Genomic DNA, 15,254 nt, shown 5'->3' with positions numbered 1-15,254 from the left:
CTTGAAGACAGAGAACGCGTGTGAATATTCACGACCTGTAGGAATAGCTCCAGGAATCAGCGTGCGGCGGAACACACGCTATAGAAGGTCCATAAGTAGCTGTAGAAATATGCCAGGATGCAGATCAGAGGTTCAGCTACACAACGCCAATAGATTCGATCAGAAGCAGCGAGTGAATTTTCTACGCTGCTTAAAGACGTAATACCGTAGTTCACGTGACGAAGCAAAAGTCACGTGAAGTTAGCGACGTGCGAAGTGCAAACGTCGTTTTCCCGGTAACGTATCGAATAACCTCCATTTTGAATAGAACGGTCTAGCTGTTCTACGAGCGTAGCGTCCAGCATGCATGACAACTCCATCCTATCAAATAGGATACCTGGGAACTTTACCTCCCCCTTCCCTACATGAACACGTTCACACAGACAGCGCACTCTCATACCCGAGCAATGCACCCAACATGTCCCACTGCTATCGTCAGGCAATCACACTTGACTTCCATTAAGCTTCCCCACATTGATAAAAAGGCACAGCACGAGAGCACACTGAGCGAGGCAAAACAAACAAAAGGAGCAGCGTTTTCCAGGCAGCAGCTGAACAAGGGGAGAAATGCAGCAAACCAAGAAGGGAGAAGGAGGAGGTAGATACCGTTGACCTTGTTGGCGAGAATCTGTTACTTTCCAGAAGCCTTCAGATTAAAAGGCGTAAGGCCAGGAAACCAGAATGAAGAATCCTGCATTGTGAGGAGCAGCAGCTGCTGTGGTACCATCCTTGGCTAAAGGATCAAAGCAGCACCAGAGAAATTAACACAGCTCATAAGACCGATTCAAGACTGGTCTGTGTTGAAGCTAAGGTTGCAAGCGGCAACCTTGTATCAAGAGCAAAGAATATTAACATGTGCGATGAAAGACCCGGGTAAAGTTCAATTGCCAATGGATGTTTGAACTTTAATATGAATCAGAGAAGGTACGATACAAAGTAACAGAGTGGTCTGGCACCGCGGGTGAGCTCAATCGAAGGTCTCTGTTTGAGGTATCCGGCCAAGAAGTGGCAGAAGCGAAAGTAAAGTTTAAAGGTGAAACTTCGGAATAAATTGAATCGAAGTGGTCCTGCGACGGTTTAAGCAAAAGCCAGCACACCATAGAAAATCTTCCATTTTTGATAAAGAGTGGAAAGCAAGGAAAGTGAGATTACAAGGTCTGAGCCTGACTGAGGGAGAACCGTGATGGACAGTTAACCCGAGAACTCGTGAATGTGAAAAACCTGATGATAAAAAGGAACTTTGGCATTTATTTGTTCATCCAGACACTCTGCAAATAAGAGCCTTTTATTGGGAAAGAGACTTTGGCGCAGAAGGCCCGGATATCTATTTTCGGAACTGCATCCATGTGCTAGAGATGCCAAAGTGTGTGCGAAGCTTGAGTTTGCCACTGTCATGGCCATAGGGCAAGAGCCCATGCCTTCATCACCCCCAGGGTCCAAATGGACCCAGTCCTGGCGCCTCTGGTGCCAGGCTCATAGAAAAGTGTACTTTGCACACTCTGTGCCTAAGGCGCGTGCATGGCCATAGAACATCATTGGGAGGCACGTGCAAGAGTCCCTGGGAGGGGCCAGGTGGAGCCACAAGGCGGGGCCAAAGGGAGGGGCCAGAGCCAGCCTATTTAAGGTCCGCCCAACCACATGCCCTCGCTTCGCATTTTTCTGCTTTGCAGTGTGACGCTTACCGCTGTTCCTCACCTTGATTCCAGTTACTCCATCTCTGAAGACCATCTTACCTGAATCCTGTAACTCCATCGCGGAAGGCACACCGTACCAGATTCCAGCTACTCCATCGCTGAAGGCGCATTTTATCAAATTCCAGCCGCTCCATCGCTGAAGGCGCGTCTTACTCGATTCCAGCCTCTCCATCGCTGAAGGCGCATCTTAACTGATTCCAGCCGCTCCATCGCTGTGCACGCATCCTACCTGCATTCCATCGCCATCGGAGTCGGAGCCTTTCCTCACCCGATCCGGACGTCCAGCGACGCGGGAGCTTCGCTTTTTCTCCTCATCTTCATGGTATCTTCATCCAGAGCCGCGGAACGGCCTTCGAGCATCCAGACTCTGTTCCTTGCTCCTGCAAGGGAAAACACACACAACAGGTTATAAATCTTATAAATATCGAACACTTGGCCGCACCATACCCGAATCTTGAATTCCATTATAACGGCCAACTAACCTGTTGACTTTGAGAACCCCATCATCCTCAAGGGAATCCCCGGATCCGCTCCACGCTTCCGATCTACCATCTTCACACCTATTGGGAAGCAAAGAGACATTGCAAGAATTATTATTACTTTACAATCAAGGCAAAAGACTCATTGCCAAAGACGACATTATAAACGAACAATAACAATAACCAAAGACTTACCTTCCAAGTGGATTGGTCGCAGCTGGTCTGGATCGCCACTTTCACAGGCCAGTGAAGCAACTAGGCCACTCTACGCACCCCTGCTGAAGGAAGCAGGACGGAGAGCTCAGCATTACAAAATAACAGGAGCAATACCAGCATCCAGAACAGCATACTCCGCAGCAGCTAGGAAAGACAATCGGTACAGGGGAGCCGAGTCGAAGGAGGGCTCCAACCGTGCCCCAACACCCCCGCAGAGACCAGGTGAGCGTAACAGCCACTTTGTCCCGTGCTGAAAACCTGGGGAAGGAAAGCTAACTGCTCAACTATCCTGACATATTGTTTCTTGAACACTTTTCTTTTGCATACATTCTTTTCCCCAGACCATTTGTTCTTGGAGGTAAGGATTGGCAATAGGAGTCAGTAGTATAGGCCCTTCTATTTTGACAGAGACTCCACTAGTACTGCATTATTATTTGATGGTCGTAGCTCACTCCCAGCCTTAGATTTAGGGTTAGATAGGCGTTCAACCAACCCATTGAACACCTTTGAACTGTGATCACTTGTGTCGGTCTTCACTGTTTGATACCATGCCTTCCTTACAAGTGTTCCTACTGTATTTTATGCATTAGACTATTTACCTGTGTTGCACTGGTTTTGAATGTATTTCCATCTTCTCCTAAATGTGAATGTATATATGTATTTTTTACTGAGTGTGACATTATTAGCCCTGAGGTATCATTGCTCACTGTGTATTTGAAAAGGCCTAATAAATAATGTAATATGTGTGTACTTACCTTTCTAACTAGAATTATTGGTGTTGCTATGTGCGCGCTCATTTTAACGCTGAACCACACTCGCACTCCTCCTCAGTCTAAGACTTAATGCTCCGCTACCTACCTTGACTGGACTACTGTGAGAGCCCAAGTGTCGCGGGTGCAGTGGTCACTTCAGGCATCAGGTTATTGGTCTGGCTAGTTCGTGGTCCAGGATTCTGATGGTCCGGATATAATTTCTGGACATCCTTGACACTGACTACTGGGCCAACAAGCCAGCAACAACCTCAGAGGACTCCCAGGACACTATGCAGGCGGCGTACAGCAATGGCCATATGAAGAAAATGGCAAAAGACGATCCTTGTGCAGAAACAAAAGAAACTAGTCCTGCAAGGCCCCTATTTGTGGTGAAGAGTTGTAACTTCAGGGAAATGCTTCTTGTTCCATAAGCAGAGGATCTGCGTGGTCCCAGGTTTCAGCTCCGGGTGGTGATTGTTGTAGTACAGTAGCCCAGGGCAACATCTGGCTAGCCCAAAGGATAGTTCTGGAACGTTCTGAGCACTTCCAGCGGCTTGATCTTCAAGCACAGGTGGGAATTGGGTGTTCTCAAACAGTCCTAGGGTTGAAGCACCAATGAAGGCCTTCAGGAGATCAGCAAGATACAGGCTTTCCCTGGGCAGTTGAAGAAAGGTTGCTGGCAATCCCCCAACAACAATTTCTAGGTCATCAGCAGGCTGTCCCCTTTTGTAGGCATCTTGTCTCCAATGATAATTTGAAAAATTGACGCAGGAGTCCCCCTTTTATCCAGGATCTGGGCTGGAGTTGGCTTCAGCCACCATTGGTAAGGATCTGCACCATTCAAACTGTCAGGGGCTCTCCAATCCTGTACAGCCTCTGGCTACTACATCTGCCCAGCAATAGACACACACTGGCATGAATGTGAACTGGGTACTGTGATGAATCCTGCAGAGTCTTCACTAAACCCCAGCCTAAAGTCTTCTCTCATGTGGCCAGCAGGGAAAGGCAGACGCTACCTGATCCTAACCCTGGGGGTGGTATCAGGCGGGAGATCACATGGGAGGAGATGGCTATCAGGGGAAGTGGTGACTCCTTTGGGAGACACACAGTATTCATCTTCTTCTGAAGATGAGATTTCCCTCATACCCAAATACATAATGGCATGCTGTCATTGTACAAGCCCCTCCTATGAAACTACCCAGAGACCATGCTATGAAATGTCATCTAATAAGAACAAGATATGTACCTTGGGGGTTCAGGAATGTTAGGGAGAATTCTCTGTTAAGGCTAATTTCCCAAACCTAGTGAGTCCCCCAGCAGCTTTGCTGGATTTTTGGGGTTTATTTTTTTCTCCTGCTAAGAGTGAGACTCTTTTTCTCCCACTCTTAGGCATGATTTGAGAATGTCCTTTGACTATGTGTTTTATGGGCTATGGGGTCTTTTACTCCATAGGGCTTCATATGTTTTTGTAAGTGTGTTACAAAGCACCCTCAGTGCAGTAACACAGGGGTGTCATAGTGACCCCCAAACATAGACTCCATACCCTGGGACTGACTACTGTCTCCCAGGGCATGCAAAGTCACCATTGGCTTTACTAGTCTTAAATTGTGAACAGAACCAATACAAACCATCATATTGTGGAAGTACTGGTAGGGGTAATTCGATTGCCCCTGGGTCTGTTTTCCAAGGGGGCACTGTCCCGTCCCCCCTTGTCGAGTTTCTGGCTGGTGGCAGTGGTTACCACGCAAAATATTCCACCGGAATATTTCCTATGGGATTTTCCCCTTCATTTTAAACGCACAACTTTTTTGGTGCAATGTTAAAGATACCGCCGGGTTATTTATTTAATATTTTTTCCCCGGTTGGGTCTTTTTGCCAGGACTCGGTTTTAAAATGGCGTTTGTGTTCGCCTCTGTAACTCCAACCCAAGTCGAGCCCTTTGTCCCACTTATGGCGGGCTTCTGCACAGAAGCCTCCAAAAGTGGTGCAACTCTGTCTGGGTCTACAGGATGTGTGGGAGGGGGGAATAGGCACCCTGGACTGAGTTGCCTCGGCAACTCCAGTCGCACTCTTGTGTGATTGGCCCAGTGGTGAGCCGGCCGGCTCACCACTTAGCATGTTTGAGTGACAGCTAGGACTGATGAATGGGGGTTTTCTGCATAAAAGCAGGGCTTTGGGGACTGGAACTTCAGAAGTCGCCACAGGACCTAAAGAATCTGACGAGGGAGAAGCTGAGCCGACCTGCAACGACGACACCACCGGTGGAGCCCTGCTGAACCGACTCACCACTTCCCAACGACAGAGAAGATCTTCTTCCAGGAGAGTCTTCTTCCTTTGAGCTGGTGGGGTTAACCAGTTCGCCCTTCTTTCGCCTTCCTGGATCGTCTCGTGGTCGAATCACCCATGCCAAGCACCCCGGCGGCCGGATAGCCACGCTTCACCACTACCGCGAATAAAAGGGTAGTACCTTTTAACCGGGAAACTCTGTGGCTGGTTTCTTCCCAGGCAGTGCAACGACCTCCAGCTTTCCTCCACGCCGAGATCTTCCCTTCCCCTGGACGAAGCACTGACTTGCACCCGCTGCCAGGAACAACTGCCCCTGCTGGAGCTTTCTCACCATTTCAGGTACTGTGTCCCACCTGGTCTCCCTTGCAACAGACTGTCCAAGGTGTCCCGTAAATCCTTGACTCTCTATCCTGGGGTGACCTCGGACCTGTTAACTAACTTTTCTGAACTGATCTAACTCCTTTTTGAACTATCTGCAAAGACTTTTAAAGTGTACTTCAACTGTGTGATCTTGGGCACATTCCGCCTTGCTCACTCCAAGAGTGTGCCTGGCCTATGAACTTTTTGCTCTACAGTAGACCCTGCCTTTCTTGACTTGCTGTGGTTTTTTAAAAGTGTTGGTATTGTGTATTTTCCTATTTCTGCCTTTCCTCTCCCTTTTTAAATAATTATTGGAGTGCCATCTTGGTTAAGCGCTCACCTCTGTGTTGATAATAAGTGGTGTTCTTTTCCTAAGACTTGTCGAATAATTAATCAGGGAGGTGTATATATGTCTAGTGACTGTGTTTGAACTTGCTTGACATATTAGTGCCAGTGTATTTTTACAAGTGTGTTTTTCAATAAATAATTATATACTTTTATACCAAAGCTCTGGTCATCGTTTGCTTGTGCTACTGTATTTTTGTACCTAATGTGTATACTCTATATACTGCCTAACTCTTCTTGAGAGAAGTCTGACTGCTCAGCCACAGCTACCAGGTAGATCTGGGTGGTACAGACTGCTACCAATTGGGTTTACTGCTAACACCTGTAGTCTTAAACTTTTTGCAGTGGTCCCTAAGGGAACTGCACAGGGTTCTGCCTAACACTGGTGGCAGAAGTGGGATTTGTGTTGAGTATACATTTTAGTGTGCTTATAGATACCTTAGTGCAACTAACCACAAAGCTTAGCACTAAAATGTTTATTTTCTAACCTGTCAACTATGGAAAGTTATAGTCAAGAGTCCCTTGCTACAAAAACTGCTGATTGTTTAAGAGTTCTCTGTAAGCATAAGAATCTCCTGACTAAAGGCAAGAACATGGAGCTAATAGAAAGATTGTTAGCAAACCAAAGTCTGGGTGATGGTTCAGAGGAACCCACTCTCCCAGAGAATGTAGATAACAGTGATGATATTGCTATTCATCAAAGTACTGAAAATCTTGAGGCAGAGTCAGAAGAGGAGGGTGAGGCTGTTGTGACTGTTCCCCCTAGGCCTCTGTCTGCTCTACCAGCTGTACCTACTGGACTTTTACCAGGTCCCACACGTAGTCCTCAATGTCTTGAACTAGAGACAATGAAACTTGAATTGGAGTTTAAAAGACTTAATGCTCAAGCAGAACAAAGACACCAAGAACTGAATCAAGAACTAAGGCTCAGAGAAATGGAGTTCAAGCATGAGCTAGAGATGAAGAAATTGTCTGTTGAAAATGCTTCTCTCTCCGGATCCTCTAGGAGTACCAGTCCCAAAAGACCCCGGATGCCTAAAGAGATTGTGGGTATGTATGAGCCTAAGTTGGATGTGTTGGATTGGTTGGCTATGTTTGAGTATAATCATGGGCTCCAGGACATCTCAGGGAATGAGTTACTTCCCTGGTTGTTCTCTAGGCTCCCCCTGTTGTATCTGATGTGGTAATGGAGTTGGGGGAGGTGGATAGAAGGGACTATGAATGTGTGAAGCTAGCTTTAATAGCTAGATTTGGGAAGACCCCTTCCCAGTACCTTAAGAGGTTTAGGACTCTCAAAAAGAATGATGGTACCCTTTGGGCTACCTGTGTGAATGAGTGTTTGAAAAACTTAGAGGGATGGATTAAGGGTTACAAGGTGAACACTTCTGAGGGAATGAGAAATCTTGTAATGGAGTCAATTTATGATGCCTGCTCTCCTGAGCTCAGACAGCACTTGGCTGATTCAAGGGAATTAGATTCCAGGTAGCTAGCTAAGGCTGATGACTTGTGGATTGCCAACAGGGCTACTCACAAGGATTCAGGGGTCACTCAGAAAAAGGATGAGGGAAAGCAGCCACCAAAAGGGAACCAGGAGACTTCTAATACCTCCCAACCCAAAGAGGGCCCCAAACAACAAAATAACCAGGGTAAGCCCCAAGGTAAACCACAACAGGCTAGTGTACCTTCTGGTCAACAACCAGAAGGAGGTCAGAACAAGCCACCCTTTCAGAGAGCATTTGGAGTATGCTATGTCTGTAAGGCAACTGACTATATCAAAGGAGATCCCAAATGTAAGGGTAAACCTACAGGGATCAGCACAGTCTCCTTAGCCTTCACTCCTGAGGAGGAAGTCCAAATGGCTAGTGCTCACTTTGAAGTCTTTGCTGAAGAACCTTTGGGTCTTCAAGCAAGTGTAACAGTAGAGTCCATGGGTCTGGTTAGTGATCAGAATAGGAGTGTGTACAACTCCATACCAGAAAACTCTAAAGTTTATTGTATGGACAGTGTTCTTGTCAATGGCCAGGATACTCCTGCAAGGCGAGACTCTGGGGCCAGCAGAACAGTAGTGGATGAAAGCTTTTTCCGTCCTGAGGATGTTGCTAAGGCACCCAAAGGTCCCACTAAGATGTCTGGAGGCCCTGTCCAAATGATTCCAATTCTACCAGCCCTCATTCAGTGTAATAACATGACAGTGAGGATTCCTGTCAGTGTTCAGACTGAGGTGCCTGGGAGAGTCCTGTTGGGGAATGATCTAAGAACTCTAGGTGTAGTATCCAGTTCCCCCAGGCCTCCCAGTATGGAGACCCAGAACCAAACCAAATTGGCTAGAGAGGCCACCTAAAGGGACAACTCTAAGCCTGTGGGAACCTCTACTGAGAACCCCACTACAAGCCCTGGTGTTGGTAAGTTGACTTCTGACCCAGGCAAATTTCAGGCTAAAATGTTAGGGAAATGGGAGCCCGAACCAAGCTCCATCATTATTCCCCCAGTTTTAAAGTCTGTGACTCCCCCTGCTTCTGAGGAAGAGGTGGATAGACCAACTGGACCCCTAACTAGGCCTAAGAGAACTGGTAATTCTCAGTGCTGGTGGAAAACCAGAAAAGAAAAGTCTAAGGCCAAAAACCTTCAGACTGTTGGGCCTTCTACTGAAGACTCCAACTCCAATCCTAATCTTGGGAGTGAAACTCCTAAAGTAGGCAAGGGTAGATCTAAGAGGAAGGAGAAGCATGCACCTTGCTTATCTCCATCCCCTCCAACCAAGAGGCCCAAAACCCAAACTTCTCCCAACAGAGAGGTGGTGAGGAACTCTGGAGGCCCCTCTAGATCCAAGGGAATCCTTTATAAGGGCCCCTTGAAAAAGCCTAACAGGTTCAGAAGTTGTAGCAACTTCTGAGGGACTGGTCAACCAGATCCCCTATAGTTTTAAAAAGACTGATGTTCCTCAGAGGGTTTGTAGGTCATATAGCTTACAAAGGAAAACCTTTGATTTGACCATAGAACATAGGTCAGGGTGTCTCCACCAAAATGCAGATGGTCTCTCTAGGGTGTGTATAACCGACTAGAGGTATGAGATTCATCTCGGAGTGGATTAAATACTCATGTCCCTTAGTCTGGGGGGGGGGGGCGAGTGTTGGGGAGAATTCTCTGTTAAGGCTAATTTCCCAAACCTAGTGAGACACCCAGCAGCTTTGCTGGATTTTTGGGGTTTATTTTTTTCTCCTGCTAAGAGGGAGACTCTTTTTCTCCCACTCTTAGGCATGATTTGAGAATGTCCTTTGACTATGTAATGTGTTTTATGGGCTATGGGGTCTTTTACTCCATAGGGCTTCATGTGTTTTCTGTAAGTGTGTTACACAGTTACACAGGGGTGTCATAGTGACCCCCATACATAGACTCCATACCCTGGGACTGACTACTGTCTCCCAGGGCATGCAAAGTCACCATTGACTTTACTAGTCTTAAATTGTGAACATAACCAGTACAAACCATCATATTGTGGAAGTACTGGTAGGGGTAATTTGATTGCCCCTGGGTCTGTTTTCCAAGGTGGCACTGTATCGTCTCCCCTTGTCGAGTTTCTGACTGGTGGCAGTGGTTACCATGCGAAATATTCCACTGGAATATTTTCTATGGGATTTTCCCATTAATTTTAAACGCACCACTTTTTTGGTGCAATGTTAAAGATACCACCGGGTTATTTATTTAATATTTATTCCCCGGTTGGGTCTTTTTTCCAGGACTCGGTTTTAAAATGGCGTTTGTGTTCGCCTCTGTAACTCCAACCCAAGTCGAGCCCTTTGTCCCACTTTTGGCGGGCTTCTGCACAGAAGCCTCCAAAAGTGGTGCCACTCTGTCTGGGTCTATAGGATGTGTGGGAGGGGGGGGAATAGGCACCCTGGGCTGAGTTGCCTCGGCAACTCAAGTCGCACTCTTGTGTGATTGGCCCAGTGGTGAGCCCCCCGGCTCACCACTTAACATATTTGAGTGACAGCTAGGACTGATGAGTGGGGGTTTTCTGCATAAAAGCAGGGCTTTGGGGACTGGAACTTCAAAAGTCGCCATAGGACCTAAAGAATCTGACGAGGGAGAAGCTGAGCCGACCTGCAACGATGACACCACTGGTGGAGCCCTGCTGAACCGACTCACCACTTCCCAACGGCAGAGAAGATCTTCTTCCAGGAGAGTCTTCTTCCTTTGAGCTGGTGGGGTTAACCAGTTCGCCCTTCTTTCGCCTTCCTGGATCGTCTCGTGGTCGAATCGCCCGTGCCAAGCACCCTGGCGGCCGGATAGCCACGCTTCACCACTACCGCGAATAAAAGGGTAGTACCTTTAAACCGGGAAACTCTGCGGCTGGTTTCTTCCCAGGCAGTGCAACGACCTCCAGCTTTCCTCCACGTCGAGATCTTCCCTTCCCCTGGACGAAGCACCGACTTGCACCCACTGCCAGGAACAACTGCCCCTGCTGGAGCTTTCTCACCATTTCAGGTACTGTGTCCCGCTTGGTCTCCCTTGAAACAGACAGTTCAAGGTGTCCCGTAAATCCTTGACTCTCTATCCTGGGGTGACCTCGGACCTGTTAACTAACTTTTCTGAACTGATCTAACTCCTGCCACTCGTGCCAGTGTATTTTTACAAGTGTGCTTTAAATAAATAATTTAAATGTTTTAAATAAATAATTATATACTTTTATACCAAAGCTCTGGTCAGTGTTTGCTTGTGCTACTGTATGTTTGTACCTAATGTGTATACTCTATATACTGCCTAACTCTTCTTGAGAGAAGTCTGACTGCTCAGCCACAGCTACCAGGTAAATCTGGGTGGTACAGACTGCTACCAATTGGGTTTACTGCTAACATCTGTAGTCTTGAACTTTTTGCAGTGGTCCCTAAGGAAACTGCACAGGTTTCTGCCTAACAAGGAATTAAATAACATATATTCTACGTGTCATGATCAGGTCTTAAATAGAGGTCCTAACCCCAAAGTTAAAACAAAACCCTTTTTCTCAACCTTCCCCAACAACTCTCATTTCACACAACAATCCAAACTAAACATCGAAACCCCAAAACCATTATGACTTCAGGATCCATAATGCCCTTGATACTGGGACGAGGAAGAGGGGCCCACAGTTACTAAGGATCAACCGGTGTGAGTGTGCTTGATGCTAAAGGTGACCCTGGCGCGCTCCGAACAGGACATTTTTCAGAAACCCATCATTTTGAATACCGAACAAATAAAGCATAACAAAAAGGCGACAAGGGCACAACTCCCCTTATATCCAACTGGGAGAAACCTGTAACCCACATTGCCAAGAGTGCATACACAGAGGCAACCATTGTTCAGCCCTCCTCAACTAGGATACTGCTGTGGAGAATCTTGGAACTAATATTGCCACCAAGAACAACCATAGTTGTAGGAGTTTTACATCCTGCCAGGAGAGTTAACCAAGAAAGGGACCAAAAGTAGTTTGTCCTGGCAAGCAAGTGGACCAGGAAAGATTATGGTATTCTGAAGCAATATGATTGTGGCAAGGCGGTGTAACGAAAATCACTTGTTAACATTATTTCATTTGAAGAAGAAGTGTGGCATTACCAAAAGTAGTTGCTGTGCTATCCTGACAAAAGTAGTTCATTTGAAGAATACATGTGATATGCTGATAATTGCTATTCACTATACATAAGGTAAGTAACACCCCACTGGAAACCTAACTCCACGGTCTGGGGCTAACCATAAGTATTAGTACACAAAAGGAGAAAAGGTACACAACCTTTAGTCTGATAAATTGCTCATCTGTCTAACAGAAGATGATTAGTAATGACCCATACCCATTAGTCCTGAAAAAATGGACTTGGTGTGCAACAAACTTTCATAGATTTGATCATTTTAATTATCATATTCAAATTCAATAAAACATTGTAAAAACAACTTTTTTAAAAACACACAGTATAACCCAAGATTTAGACCCACATGGTGGGTATAACACCAACCTAATGGGATAAATTATACCACAATTCACAACATCTAAAATTTACGAACACATAACAATTACAATCCACTATGTATTTAAACAAAGTGTTAACAACAACGATATCCCGACATGTTTCAGTTCTTTGTTGCTTCTCAATGCTAGAACTTTCTTCAAGGGAGAGAAACATTTTACATCAGTTTTCAACACCATGTAAATCTTAAGTAGGGGGTAGGCGATCCAAAACGGGCCACCTGTAAAGGATAATTGCTATACATCCTGAAAAAAGTCAACTGTCTTGGTTTATGAGAGACATTTTTGCTTTACCAGGAAGTATATTGGAAAAAAGACACCAATTGCTTTGGTTTGTGGAACAAGTGTTTGTGGAAGAGACATTTACTTTAACAAGCGGACAGTCGTATTTGAAGAAAAAGATCTTTTGTGTTAAACTAAATAGAACTTTGTTGAATCAGAACTTCTCCAAAAGGTATTCCTGCATTGATCCAAGGGAAGGGAATCCAACCCTGGCCACAAGGAGTACTTTCAGGAATCCATAAGTATGAACTTGTATTCTATTGTGTTGAAGAAAGTCAAATATTCCTTGTGTTATTTTGTTGTATGTATTAGTGTAAAGATCAGAGGCATTTGGACTCTAGGTCATCTTTCTTTAGTTTAGTTTTTTTAGGTAGGGACATCCTCGTTAGGACAGGGAAAGAGAGGCAGTTATCCCACCCTTTTTCATTTAATAAATAGCAAACCTTAGGAAAGCGTTACCTTTGTGTCAGTTTTGCACTTCTGACCCCTCACAGTGACCCAGCCCCCACATCCGGCCATACACACAAACCACCACTTTAGCCACGAAAGCTGGAGCTTTCCCTGCGAAAGGGCTTACTATATATGGAAAATCCGGCTACTCCAGGGAAGGAAGAAAGTCCAACTACAAGATGACAAAAGAACAGGTGAAAATCTTGTGGCATGGTCATTTTAGAGTATATGGTACTCTAAATAGCAATAACTGGTAAAAATGCAAAAGTGCACGATACTATAAGAAAGAAAAACACTTCAAAACTATCCGCTGCCACCAACCAATCCTGGGCACATCATGCAAGTAATCACAAAGTTACTAAAAACAAAGCTATAGGGACAGAAAGTGGTGTGTGTAAGGAAAAATAAACAATTAACTTTACTATGGAGAACAGAGTTCTCCTGCCCTGATAGCCATAGGGACTGATCAGTGGCCCCAGAATAGAGGAGCTTATCAAGCTAGGTGGAGCAAAAAGGCTTTTAACTTGGCTCCAAAAGTCAGGAAAGATTCAACACAATAGCTTAAAGTTGGGTATCCCACTGATGTCTTTGGAGGGAAAACAGCAAAATGATAAAATCTTTCTGAATACACATTATACCACTTTCTAACATTTCTAATTGGAAAATCGCTTCATAAGTGCACAAAACAGATTCCTGGGGAAGATGGGTCCATAGAAATAGCATATAACCCAGTACACTGTGATACGCCCTTCTTTCTTTGCCTAGAATCATGGATGATTGTTATCTCAAACTGCTGTTTTCTAGATCAAAGACTTTGTCAGATGTATAGTGCTATAATGGTTTAATGCTTCTGTCCATCATTAATAAGTGCTATCATTACTTGACAGAAGATTCACTGTATGTTGGTCTCTTAAGAATGAAACACCAAGTCGGTCATAGTAAGATTAATCTGCAGCAGGCCATGGGAATGGAGTCCACTGTCTATACTGCAAAATGTAGATGAAGGAAACTTGTGCCAAAGTCCTGGCTTATCCACTTGACTAAACTATGTAATCCTCTAGGCAAATCGCTGAAGATTACTGTGCCTTGTTTTCTTTAGCAGATGCATTTGGCATCAACTAGAAGTGATTATTTTCATTGTGTCAATAATAATATTCATCATGCAGGAGATGCATACCACAGAATGCTCTCACGCCTCACTCACGGCAAGATGAATTGTTAAATAAATGATACTACAAAATTTCATCGGCCAGTGTAAGAAAGTGGGGCTTGGAGAGTACCAAGCAGAATTTGAAGTATGAGACACGAAAGGATCGGATTACGAAGGCGATGCATCATGCACGCATAGGGCAATACAATGAAAGATATGAAGGTACAGCAATCATGGCAAAATATAGACAGTTTAACTTACAAAGTACATTATAAAAAGCACTGATTCCCACCGGACATGATCTCCATTTTAGTTGTGTAGCCCGCATAGTTTGTTGGGAAAATGTCAGTGCTACACCCACATTATCTGAAAGCTATGTACATGATGCCAGGTGAGAGTGCAACATGACCAGCTTGTCCAATGAGCGTCATGCAGTGTTGCAAGCAATACAATGGGTTTCTTTCCTTCACTTGGAAGTCAATTTATATCTTAGAGAGATAAAATGACCAACAGGCCCTTTCCAATCCCCTCTTTCTTGGAATCCATTCACCAGCCACTGGATAATATTATTTGTGCTTGTAAAATAGCTCAGTGGATTAATGAAGCCGTGAAAGACCTGCATGTCACCTGATGATTATAGATTTATATCTTGGTAGGTTAACACAACCTACAGGTTTGGTAAATGCAGTCCCACTGAGCAGGATGACACTAACAGTTATCGGTGCCAAGAAGTCATAATGTGGAACAACAAATATGCTGAAAGAATTCTAAGATTGATTTAACTTGGCCCGCTATGTTATCCCTTCTCCTTCCTCTCGCTTTGTTGTGTCTACCTAGTGGAAAACGGATATGACATACAGGGCTGAGTAAAATATATGCTAGATAAGGCATATGTAGAAATGTGTACTATTTATTAATACAACTGTTATATTTATGTATCCTGAAGTTCTTGAAAAACATTTACAATATATTTAAAAAAAGAAATTGAGATTCTCTGTCCTACTAACAAAAACTGAAATATAAACGTGTAAAAAAAGCTAACAGTCAAAACAAAAAAGATAGACAAAACAGAGAAAAATGGCCTTAACTGCCTCTATTGGTGCATCATCATTCAGGCTCACCTTCCCACCATGCTCTATCAAGATTTTAGTTTCTGCATTGACATCAGTACTAAGCATCCGAAAATTACATGCATGTCCCCAAACG

General features: G+C 44.8%; 1 protein-coding gene across 3 annotated transcripts in view; it reads right to left on the bottom strand.

The window, feature by feature from the left end:
- Window positions 1-15,254, bottom strand: part of MYO19 (myosin XIX) — an 804,019-nt gene that overhangs the window by 529,301 nt on the left and 259,464 nt on the right. The gene's annotated exons all lie outside the window — the stretch shown is intronic.

This window comes from Ambystoma mexicanum, chromosome 9, assembly GCF_040938575.1.
Source record: "Ambystoma mexicanum isolate Mex_15411 chromosome 9, UKY_AmexF1_1, whole genome shotgun sequence".
Taxonomy (NCBI): domain Eukaryota; kingdom Metazoa; phylum Chordata; class Amphibia; order Caudata; family Ambystomatidae; genus Ambystoma; species Ambystoma mexicanum.
Note: the sequence above shows the minus strand (reverse complement) of the source record. Positions and strands in the feature narration are given on the sequence as shown.